The following is a 12,903-nucleotide window of genomic DNA, read 5'->3' as shown; positions in this document are numbered from 1 at the left end:
ACTGAACAAGCCAGGTGCCCCCAACTGACTAAAAGAATTTAGCTGAACCTGGGTGGTTCAGCTGGTTAAGCAACCAACTCTTGGTTTTGGCTCAGGTCATGATCTCACAGTGTGTGGGTTCAAGCCCCATGTTGGGCTCTGCGCTGACAGTGCGGAGCCTGCTTGGGATTCTCTCTCTCCCTCTCTCTCTCTCTCTCTGACCCTCCCCTGCTCTCTCACTCACTCTCTAAATAATAGATAGATAGATAGATGATAGATAGATAGATAGAATTTATACAGAAGACCTGCTCCAGAAAGAGAGCTATCAGCCTAGATAACTACAGTGTAATATAGAGTAGGTGTGGTTGCCCCTCTGGCAACTACCAGTGTGTGTTTCCGTTTGTTTTTTTGTCTGTCTGTGCTCTGCTGCCCACCAGGCCCTTAGGATGGTGGCCAACTATGCTAGGGACTAATGCTGAGTGTGCGGACACTCGTCCTCAATAACTGGGAGGGATGGAAAGATGAGGAAGCTCTAAACCTAGGCCAGCAATCCAGATCCCAGAGCACAGCCAATGGCTCGTGGAGTCACGGATTCCAAATACAAGCAAACAACTATCAAACCATATCTATATGCAAAGGGTGAGCAAGAGTGAACAGCAGGACTCCCTGCCTTAAGTGAGGGGTGGCTCAGTGCTGAGACTGAGGAAGAAACCTAGAATTAGCAGCCCTTTGATGAAGAGTTCTGTGTAGGAAGGTAGTGCGAAGTCCTGAAGCGCTCAAGCTGGGTGAGCAATGCCCATGCCTGGAAGGCTCTGGGTCCAGGGGAGGGCATGGCTCCCTAGAGGCTGGACTTCTGCGGGATGAACTCTGCGGCCTCTGTCTTGTAGACCACCCCCCGGCTCTGGGCTTGTGTTCCCTCATCTGTAATATGAAGGGAATGGACTGGATGCTTGCAAAAGTCCCTTACAGAACAGAGAGACTACTGTGACTTCCTTGACCTGGGTGTTCCCCAGAAGACAAGGAGGTCCTTTTTTTTTTTTTTTTTTTTTTTTTTTTTTTTCGGAAGAGCAGCGTGAAATGATGAGACTGGTTCTCGGTGTTGACCTTTTACTACAAGGCCTGTGAACATTTGTCTCACTTGCCAAATGAAAGCGAGCTTGGGTGAGAGAATATTCCACAAAGGAGAATAAGTGCCAGTCTGTTGAGAGGAAGTGGCCGAGGCAAGGACGGGCTCTCGCTGGGACACCTTACCGCCTGGGCTTAATGGGGGTGAGCAGAAGTCTCACTGAACCCCGATGAAGGTAATGGCACGCAGCATTCCTAGGATGAGGGCTATGTTACCATAGCAACTGACTCCCGAGGTGTCCGCTCCAGGCGTTGAGAAGCCCAGGCCACATGTGGGCTACAGCAGGTCAAATGAGGCCAAGTTTAGCTTCCCTAGCAGGAAATGCAGTGGAGGATTCTATTTTAGCTCTCTTATTTCACTTCCGGGACACCAACGTTTCCCAGAGGTATCGTATCAGCACCAAACGACTGCCTGGCAGGTCAGCACATCCACGTGTGTGCTCCGAGGACGCCCAATGATAAGCACGACACGCCATCACCTCAATTCTGGCAAACGTACTTCTGTTCTTCTGAAGACCACTGAGAACAAACTCCATTCCTCTCTTTTGTACACATTTATAGTAATCATTATCTTTATTTAAAAGGTCACTTTTCAAGGGCGCCTGGGTGGCTCAGTCGGTTGAGTGTCCGACTTCGGCTCAGGTCATGATCTCATGGTTTGTGAGTTCAAGCCCCGCATAGGGCTTACTGCAGTCAACAAGGAGCCCACTTCAGATCCTCTGACCCCCTCTCTGTGTGCCTCTCCCCTGCTCGTGCTCTCTCTCTCAAAAATAAATAAAAAAAACATTTTAAAAAGTGTTTTTAAAAAAGTCACGTTTCATATCTGTTTGAGGGACCAAACTTTTTTTTTTTTTAATGTAGGGTCCACAAGCAAGGTGGGGCTTGAACTCACAACCCTGAGATCGAGTCATATGCTCTACCAATTGAGCCAGCCAGGTGCCCCCGAGGGACCACTCTCTTACATCGATTTTTTTCTTCTATTTTAGAGAGAGAAAGAGAGCATGAGCAGAGAAGAGGGACAAAGGGAGAGAGAGAGAATCATAAGCAGAGTCCACACTCAATGCCGAGCTTGATGTGGGGCTTGATCCCACGACCCTGGGATCATGACTTGAGCCGAAATCAAGAGTCGGACGCTCAACCAACTGGGCCACCCAGGCAGTCCTGTATTGATTTTTTTTTTTTAAGTACTCTCTACACCCAACATGGAGCTCGAACTCACGACCCGGAGATCAAGAGTTACATGCTCTATTGACTGAGCCAGCCACACTCTTGTATTGAGATAAAGAATTGTTTCTGGTCCCTCCCTTTCCTCCTGGCCCTTTGTTTCTAAGTACTTGTGGTTAAAATAGTTGTTTAGAATTTTGATTGCCAGCTACTTCCAAGTTCAATCTGTAGTGAGACAGGTCCTAAAGGTGCGGTGACAAGAGAATTGGAAAGCAGGGGGCTAGGACTCTCCAGGAGCCGAAGCACCGGTCCCCTGGCTCAAGCCTCTTTTATTTTTGCAAACTGTCTGATAACAGCAAGCATGTACAAATAGTATTTGGCATCTTGACAGGTCGTGCACCTGCAGTGTATTCCATACCGGGTCATGAGTACATCTGGCGCCAGACAAAACATTCTTACCCCAGGCCTGGTGCCCGTATGATGTCCTTCTGGAGAGAACGAGTAGTCCCGGCAGCTTCCCAATCTGCTTTCAGTTCCTTGCTGCTCCGTCCCTTTCCTTCAGGACATTCTCACGGTGCCTCTGGCTTCTTGTTCTGCAACACAATCCTCTGATTTAACTGATGATATTTGTTTGATCAAGATCCAGGTTACATAAATCTAATGTTAATCAAAAAAGGTTACTTCCCCCAAATAGTTCATGAGTTCTTCCTGCTTAATTTGACCCATCAACCTTCCAATTTTGAAAGTTCGCTGGCATGTGTTGTTTACTGTGGAGAACAGTAGAAAGCAGGACTACATCCAGAACTATTAGATTTACTGTAAAAATTACTGAATCTGCTGCACTCCTTATTGTACTTACAACTTCTCAGTCAAAACTAACATCCACAGGGGGCGCCTGGCTGGCTCAGTTGGTACAGCATGCAAATCTTGATCTCGGGGTTGTAAGTTCAAGTCCCATGTAGGGTGTAGAGATTACTTCAAAAAAAAAAAAACTTAAAAAACCCTAAAATCTACAAAAACAACCTATCTCAGGTCGATGAAGTTGTTGGTGGCCAGTTTCTAAAGATTTTTCTTTTAATGAATCAGAGTTATTTCCGTATATCAGAATAATTCATTCCTGATCTATGTCTTTGGGATATTTGAAATGTACATTAAGAGAAAATTTGAGGGGGTGTTAATTCATTGGGGGGACTAATGAAGACTTCTCTCTTTGCAAACCTAGGCAAAGTGTAAATTATTATCTACAGCGATGTTCTGCTTATTTCTTGTGCCTCAAGACACCGCTCTGCCTTAATACACCTGGCGTCTGAAAGAAGGAAAGACAAGTTTAAAAACATCGGGGATGTGACAAAAATGCCATGCACTTACGGGAAAGCTATTCATTTTCGTTGTTGTTGTTTGTTTCTTCCAGGCTGCCTGGGCTTCAAAAGAGACTGCTCTTTGTCCGTGTGTGTCTCACCGGATGTGAGGGTTAACCGAGGGGTTTGTGCTGAGTAGTTTCTGGCTTTCACTCTCAAGGTGGGAAAACTGAATGTGGTTCTTCCAGTGGCCAGAGCAGAGAAGGTGTCAGGACTGAGTCTGTAACAGGACTGAGGTTCATAAAGAGAGTCATGACACCGAGGCTTTTCTTTCCAGGAAGCAACTTTATTCCTGGGCTCAGTGGATTCGTACCCAAAAAACTGAGCCCCGCGCACAGCTGGGTATAGGCTTTTATACGATTTCTACTTCTTTGTCTCCCATACATGGTAATATACAGACATACAGTCTGATGGGGCGGTCTAGGTGACAGAGTCGTGAGGAATGTCACATAGGTGCACATAGCCAGGTTACCCTCCCTTGTCTTGAGGTTTTCATCACATTCCTTTGGGAGGGGCTCCACCACATTCCCCCCCTTTGATGCTCAGACTCCCCTATTTTGGATCAAAGAGCATCATTTTGGTTTAGAGGTTTATATTTCCAGAACATCATTACACGCGTGGCCATCTTTCTTTCAACCATGGCCTCAATGAGACTGGAGACAGACCATATGACCAGGGGAGCGAGGCAAGGTAGGATTAAGCAAGCTCCCAAAATCAAGAGGATAATACACATAAGGGTTTTGAATCCCCCGAGAGTTGAAAACCATCCTCCAAATAACTCCCCAGGGTTCCAATCGTTCCAGGTCTGGACAGGACACGAGCAACCTTTCTCATCCGATCTGTCATCTCCTCTATGACTTTTCCTTCATCATCGATCTGTAGGCAGCAGTTGCTCAGGTTAAATTTTCCACAAACACCTCCTTCAGAAGCAAGCAGGTAATCTAAGGCAAGGCGATTTCGATAGATAGCATTGCGCTTTTTTGGTTTGCTCCTTGGCTAGCAAGTTAAGCGCTCTGGCAGTTTCATCGGTTATAAATTCTACAACCGCGTGCAGTCTGATGATGCGGTTTAGCATGTGAATGGGAGTGCGGTAGCCCCAGGACCCAACCTCTGCCCAGCTGACAGGGCCATAATATTGGATTATACGCTCAGGAGGCCATTCATCATCTTTCCATTTGCCAATTTGTAGGACATGCCGCTTTCTTTGAGCCTCTCTATCTGCATACATTTGAACTCCCAGATGTTCTCCCCTTGCAAGTGGGAGCAGGAAGAAAGATGGACGGATAGTCCCCAGCACACATGACCCTGACCAGCCTGAAGGGAGTACCGTATAGGCTGTTTTCCCACATATGCAGTACAGGCCACCTGGGGCCTGCCATTCGATGTTGTCCCAGGCCTCTCAGAGATGGGAGAAGATAAACAAGGGATGAGGGTCTGGCTCGAGGTGACCCGGAGACCCCCACCATTGGGTTTCCCAGGTGATTGAATTATAAAACCTTTTGGCTTCGGCATAAGTTTCCAACAGGGATGGTGAACTTTTTCCCCCATCGGGCAAGACGGCTCTTCCCAATGATTGAGGTTTTGAGAAGCCAAACCCTGGTAGTAGAACTGGGGTATTCTGTTCCATTATAAGGCTCAGGGGATCTAATTCCCTGGCCTCCCCTGACCATGGATCCCCCACGCTGGTTCCCCCACATACATAACATGAAGAGATCTTTAGGGTCTGGGCTATAGTCTCTGCAGGGCTAGAAACCAGTTCCCTGCTGGGACTGAAATGGGAGGGGGACTACTTATTTCTTCATAGAAGGAGTGGAAGACTTGATGGGACGTGGTCAGATGGGTGGTAGTGACCCTCTTGAAATATAGCACAGTCCCTGGGTCTCTGTCTCGCCCATAGATTCGGATGCCAATTCGGGTGCCCCATTGCCACTTGTAGCCTTCTGGGTTAATGATGGTGAAATTAACAGGGTTACAGGCTTTTTTAAAAATGTTTATTTTTGAGAGAGAGAGAGACAGAGACAGAGACAGAACACGAGTGGGGGAAGGGCAGAGAGAGACGAGGAGAAACAGAATCCAAAGCAGGCTCCGGGCTCCGGGCTGTCAGCACAGAGCCGGATGCAGGGCTCGAACTCACAAACCACGAGATCGGGACCTGAGCCGAAGTCAGACGCTTAACCAACTGAGCCATCCAGGTGGCCAGGGTTCCAGGCTTTTGATTGACAACCTGATGTAGTGTCCCCTTCTGAAGGAGTGCTGTTGTGCCTTTTTTTCCCCCCAAGCAGCCCATGAAACACAGTTCCAACTGATGCATAAAAACTTAGACGTATAGGCACATAAGCCCTTTTCCTCACATTATGTACTTGTCATTGAGTCGGTATTTTCGCTCTCAATCTAAGCCTCCAAACGGTATATCAAGAGTCCTCGGGGGGCGCCTGGGTGGCTCAGTCGGTTAAACATCTGACTTCGGCTCAGGTCATGATCTCGCGGTTCGTGAGTTCAAGCCCCGCGTCGGGCTCTGTGCTGATGGCTCAGAGCCTAAGCCTGTTTCAGATTCTGTGTCTCCCTCTCTCTCTGACCCTCCCCCGTTCATGCTCTGTCTCTCTGTCTCAAAAATAAATAAAGGTTAAAAAAAATTAAAAAAAAAAAAAAGAGTCCTCGGGCCCTCTGTGATAAGTGCCTGCTTTTCTCACATAACAAATGCCTCTGGGCCAATACCTATAACTGCACATACATCAAACAGTATTGACACCAGACGTTTGGGGTCAGTGATTTGTGTCTGGCTGAACAAGCCCCCCCTCCATCCCGGTAGGATCGGACTTTTAATCAATCTTCATTTGGGGAGTCCTGCGGGTCAAAGCAAGTATATTGACTCCCCCACTGGCAGATAGCATAGGTGGTCTTATTGTGTCTGCAGGTCCCCAAGGTCTTTCCCTGGCATGAGAAGTGGGTACGGTAGAGTAAGGTCCAGGTGACTCCCTGGCCTGACCTGGTTATGCGAATACATGGGTCACATGATACAAACGGGGTCCAGATGAAAAGCAACTAATACCAACAAAACATCCTACCCACCGGAGGAGAGAGAACGCTAACAGAAACCTCTCACCACATTTCCAGCTGGCTGGGGCAATCTCTGCCAACCCGATAGCAAGAGGTAGGGCAAAAATTGCAATAACAGTGAGAGACAAGGGGTGGCAGCGCATCACAGTAAGAAGGCAGATACGGACAACAAGGACAGTCCGTTTATTTCACCGGACCGGCGATTCCCCAAGCTTCTGCCGTGCATAGATTAGTCAGCTTCCGGAGTGACTGAAGCAGGGCTGCAGTGTCCCCAGGCCTCTGGAGCTGCAGATTGCTTCTTCCGTACGGTCAGCTTGCACGGCACCCATGGATCAGGAACGCACTCCCAGTTTCGAGATGCCGGCTTTGACTCTGCTGTGGTGAATCTGGGGACCCACCTCAGCCACCTTTACTGCAGTAGGGGTGGACAAAATGACAGTGAACGGGCCCCTCCAGGGGTGTTTGAGTGGTTGAACATTCCACTGCTTTACCCATACGGCATCTCCTGGCTCAAAGGAGTGAGCACCTGTGGTTAGACTCACAGGCGAATGCTCTTTAGCCCATCGGTGCAGGGTGGTTACAGTAGAGCCGAGGGCCCGCATCTGCTGCCTCAGGGTTAGACTGCCTATCTCATTTAAATCCCCCCTATGCCCTCGATAATGGGGGGAGGGCGCCCATAAAGGAATTCATAAAGGGAGAACCCAGTCTTAGCGGGGCTGCGCCCGATTCTTAACAAGGACATTGGCCACACCTGGCCCCAGTGCAGGTGGGTTTCCTGACCCGGTTTACTTAACTGCAGCTTCAGGGTTCAGCTCACTCATTCCCCCTTCCCGGAGCTCTGGGGTCCGCACGCAGCATGTCACCTCCAGGTGATCTTTAACCCCTTTGCCACCAGCCGCACCCCCTCAGCCACGAATGCTGGCCTGTCACGTGATCCCACGGCGACAGGGATCCCAAATCGTGGGATAATTTCCTTTGGAAGTAGTCCGGCCGCTTCTTGTGCCTCTTGTGTGCGAGCCGGGAAGGCTGCCACCCAGCCCGAGAAAGCGCACACAAGCGCCGACGGGTATCGGGGCCTCGGCCCCGGGGAAGCTCAGTGAAGTCCACCATCGCGCTTTCAAGTGGGGCTCCCCGCCGCTCTGCACCCCGGGGGCGGCCTTGGGTCCCTGGCGTGGGCCATTCCGGGCACACGTTTCACATTACTCCCATCCCCCGCGGGGCTGGGCCGGAGCGGGGGGGCCCATGCCGGCTCACTAGTGTCGAGGGCTGGCCGGCCCACACGGGTGTCCTGATGGAACTGCGGGACGACAGTTGGGGCCCTGGCCTCAGGAATTGCTACCCGGCCGTCTTCGCATTTCCACCATCCACCCGGGAGGCAGCTTCCATTTTCAGTCCTAAACCAGGTACTTTCGTGGTGTGAGTAATTCGGGTCCCATTGTGCCAGCGGGGTGGGGAACAGCGCGGCGGGTAAAGGCGCCGATTCCGCCGTTCCTTTGGAGACCGCGAGCTTTGCCTCTCGGTCTGCCTTACGGTGCCCCCGTGCAGCCGTGGTGTTTCCCCTTCGATGTCCCCGGCAATGCATGACTGCCACCCTTTTAGGGGCCCACAGAGCGTCCAAGAGACCCAGGATTTCCTTACCATAGTTTACGTCTTTTCCGCCTGAGTTTATTAGACCCTTCTCTTTCTATAAAGCCGCATGCACGTGGAGGGGGGTGAAGGCATAGAGTCTGCGTGTATATTAACACGCGTCCCTGCCGCCAGTTGGAGGGCGCAGCTTAGCGTGATGAGCTCTGCCTTCTGTGTTCAAGTCCCTTGGGGGAGGGGCTTGGCCTCAGTGACGGAATTCGGCGTCACCATGGAGTTCCCTGCACGGCGTTCTCCCTCTTTCACAAAACTGCTACTGTGGGTGAAACACTCGGCGCCGGGGTCCTCGAGAGGCTGGCCCCTCGAGTCTGCTCGGCTGGAGGACACCTCATCCGTGACTTCAATGCAGTCAGGGTCTGGCTGGCCGGGCCCGACGGGCAGCAGGGTTGCAGGGCTCAGGGTCGGCCCTGCTTCCAGGGGAATGTGTGGGTTCTCACGTAGCATTCCTGATATCTGACCATCCCGGCGTTGGGTGGCCAGTATTGTCCCTTGTACTCCATTAATGTCAGTACTGAATGTGTCATTCGGACTGTCCATTCTCGTCCCATAGTTAACCCGTCAGCCTCAGACACTAAGAGGGCCGTGGCCGCAAGTGCCCATAGGCAGGGTGGCCAGCCTTGGGCCACGGAGTCAAGCTGCTCGGAGAGATATGCCACCGGGCCATGCCATGACATCTGAGTTAGGACTCCCACTGCAATACCAGTGCACTCATGGACATACAGAAAGAAAGGCTTAGTTGTGTCTGGGAGCTCCAAACCAGGCACATTAGTGAGGGCTCGCTTTGTTTCCCAAAGACCTTCTTCTGGGCCGATTCCCACATTAGGCGCTCCCGCTCTCCCCGATTTGTAGCTTCATAGGATGGTTTCACCAGGACTGAATGTATCCAGATTCTACAGCAACCTGTGGCCCCGAGATACTCCCGAACCTGGCATCAGGTTGACGGGCCCAGGACTGAACAAAAGGCCTACTTCCTCTCTGGCCGAGTTGGCGCTTCCCCTGGGAGAGGTAAAGCCAGATATTTGACTTTCTCTTGACAGATTTGGGTCTTTTTCCTTGAGACCTTGTAGCTGGTTTCCCATAGGAGGGTAAGGAGTTGCCAAGTTCCTTCCACGGAGTCCTCCCGGGACCTTCCGGCCAGCAGTAATCATCTGGGTACTGAAGCAGGACACAGCCATGTCGATCCGCTGGGAAGGCTTTTAAGTCAGAAGCTAATGCAGTATGGAAAATGGTTGGGGAGTTTTTGAAGCCCTGAGACAATCCGGTCCAAGTCAACTGGCCCTTGTCACCACCATTTTCGGGATCCTCCCACTGGAAGGAGAAGATCGATTGGCTCTGGAGGGTCAGGCAGTCGGGGAGGTACAGGAATTTATGGATGGCTTCATGGCCGCCTAAACTGCATCCCCGAGGCAGCAGGAAGGGACAGCCTGTCTGATTGTCCGTGGAACCCACAATAGTGGCTTGTCTCTGTGAGAGAGGGCCCACGTGTTGTGTCACCACCAAGTGTTCTGCCCCAGTATCTACCATGAAGTCAATGGGTCGCCATACCCCCCCCCCCACATTCATTTGGACCATAGGCTCTTGGGGGCCTAACAAAATAGAGCCGGGCTGCCCTAGTCCTCCTCATAGTCCTCCTTGGTGGCTAGCCCCATAAAATCACCTCATGGGGGCCCCATGAGGCCGTGATGTTGGTTGGCACCAGCCCTGGACCACTTGGCCTCTTCCTTTCGGCTTGAGGCCCTGCTGAAAATTACCCAGCTGCGGGGGACACTCATTTTCCCAGTGGCCCTCCCGGCGACAGTACGCACACTGGTTCCGTCCTAACTTTGGTCCTGGGTGAGACCCCCCCCCCCCCGACGTTCCCCTTTTCGGCCCTGGCCTCGCCCCTGCGGGGCACCTTTCCGGGAGGGTTCTGACCACTCCACCGAGGCAGCAGCTAACAAGTCCGCCTTTTTCTGCCTTTTTTTGTCACGGTTGACAAACCCCTCAGTTGCCACTTTCAGCAACCGACTGGCATTCATGCTGGTGAAACCCTGCAGCTTTTGCAGCCTGTGCTGGATGTCCCTTTGGGCCTGAGCTACGAAAGCCACGCTGACCATCCGCTGGTTAACGGGCGCCTCCGGGTCAAAAGGGATGTAGAGACGAAATGCCTCACATAGTCTCTCACAGGACTGGCTAGGGCTCTCCTCGGGTCCCTGGAGCACTGCTGATGTCTTACTCATATTTATGGCCTTTCCCCCCTTCCTTCATGCCATTTAGAAGGGCTTCTTGCTACCCTTCAGTCCTTGCGAGCCCTCCATCTACGTTTGAGTCATTTGGGTCCCATTTGGGGTCCTCCCAGGGGAAGTGAGCCTGAGCCTAAGCCTGGGTGTCTAGCGTCCCAGCCGGGGCACTCTCCTCTAACCATTTTAGGGCTGCCTGGGTAATTCAGCGACGCTCCTCCATGTGGAAGGGGGTCGGGAGGCGTTGATGGCAGTCTGTCCAGGTAGGTTTATGGGTTTGAGTTACAGACTGCATTAGTTCAATCACAGCCTGGGGCTTCTCTGTATAGGAGGGAGTTTAGGAGGTCCAGAGTGGTAAAGGGTTGGTACACAAAAACACGCTGGCCTCCTCAGATCTGGCCTTCCTGATCATAATAGACGGGTCCCCTAGTTTCCCTCAGTGGCACCTGTAGGGCTCCCCGGTATTGCTACAGGAAGGGACTGTCTCTGCTGGCCTGATTTTCTAGGTGCCTTCCGGGAGGGGTGTATGGGGTTAGGACCCGTGGTCCGGGCGAGCCGGTCACAGCCGGAGAGGCCGGTGGTGCTAGAGGTGGTGAGGACTCGGGACTACGGGCAGCCTCCGGTGGGGTTTCAGCAGCCGGGGTGGCCGGAGGTGCAGGTGGCAGTGAGGGCTACAGAGGAGCACATAGCGGTGGGGTTTCCTCAGGCTCTCCCGACAGTATGGGTTTTTCAGTTTCCGGCCAGCATTTGGAGGAAGCCGTGACACGAGCCATCATAACTTTACAGCTCTCTTTGATATAGACTTTCAGCCAAGGTGGCCGGGATAGGACCAGGTCTTGCCAACAGTCAATGTAAGGACATTGGTCGGGGTGGCCTGGATCCCCCACAGTGACCCCGAACACTCGGCCAACCAGTTCCTTATCAAGTGAGCGCTCAGAGGGCCAGCCTACCCCAAACAATGTTCCATCAGTTTCACAGAATGTCTGGAGCTTTCTGGGAGTTAATTTCACACCATAATCTCCTGAATATCCCTTTTTGAATTTTCTCGACAGGCACTCTAGGGGAGCCGGTTTACTCTGCTTTCCACCCATTTCCTCCCCCTGACGGACAACTTTCATGCACAAGAGAGGAAAACGGGGGAAGGGAGGCTAATTTGGAGAGGACGTACATTGCTTTGTCCATTTCCCGCCACTCTCCTCTCGGAGATATTTCAGGAGCCCCTCAGCATTGGCAGGTTCCGTATTAATCCCTGACCAGGATCAGATTCCTGAGGAAGCCTGATGCCGTCTTCAGCCATATGAGGTTGCCACAGAACCACGGATCAGGACTCAACACTGGCTTTGGCCCTTGGTCAGGTTGGAACCTTTCCATTGTCTATCACTTTCACACACAGTCACATAGCGACTCCAATCTGCTGCCCAGTGCCCAGCACCTTAGAGTTGTGGTTTCGTTCCTTTTTCCTTAGGGAACTACTCAGGCAACTCTGGGACTCTGGGGGGTGATCAGGCTCTCCTTCTTCCTCTTAGAGTCAGGTCTACCAAAAGGAACTCCAGGTTCTTACCAGTCTATAGGGCGGCGCTCCCTGAGCTGGTTCCTGGGCCTCACCGTGTGTGTGTGTGTGTGTGTGTGTGTGTGTGTGTCCTTTGTGCATCCGGGTCCTTGCCCTGGCGAGCTGGGATGGGCTAGTCTCCTATGGATCAAGTGGTCTGCTGGTGGTAGGCGAGGTTGCCTCTCCCGGTACCCCGAGGTTGGTACCCCAGCAACAGCGGGGGGAGCGGGTGGAAATGCACCGTCTCCGAATCCTAGATGAGCCCTCATGTAATGTAATGGGACTGAGGTTTGTACAGACAGAGTCGTGACACCAAGGCTTTCCTTTCTAGGAAGGAACTTGATTCATGCCCTCACGGGCTCAGTGGGTTCGTACCTGAAAAGCTGAGCCCCGAGCGCAGCGGGTTGTGGCCTTTTATACGATTTCTACTTCTTTGTCTCCCATACATGGTGACATGCAGACATGCAGTCTGGGTGGTCTATGTTAGAGTTGTGAGGAATGTCACCTGTGCGCACATAGCCTCCCTTGTCTTGAGGTTTTCACCACATTCCTTAGGTGTGACAGTGCCTGGAGCATATTGGTACAGACCTCGTAGTTCTGAAGGTACCTAAAGCAGTGAGAAACTTAGTATTTAAAAAAAGGATGGGGAGCCCGAAAGGTCAGTCGGTTGAGCATCTGACTCTTGATTTCGGCTCAGATCATGATCTCAGGGTTGGTGGGTTCGCCCCCCCCCCCCCGCCCCGGCTCTCTGCTGTCAGCACAGAGCCTGCTTCGAATCCTGGGTCTCCGTCTCCCTCTCTCTCTCTCT

The sequence above is a fragment of the Acinonyx jubatus genome, chromosome X (genome assembly GCF_027475565.1).
Source record: "Acinonyx jubatus isolate Ajub_Pintada_27869175 chromosome X, VMU_Ajub_asm_v1.0, whole genome shotgun sequence".
Classification (NCBI taxonomy): domain Eukaryota; kingdom Metazoa; phylum Chordata; class Mammalia; order Carnivora; family Felidae; genus Acinonyx; species Acinonyx jubatus.
This window is presented reverse-complemented; position numbering follows the sequence as displayed.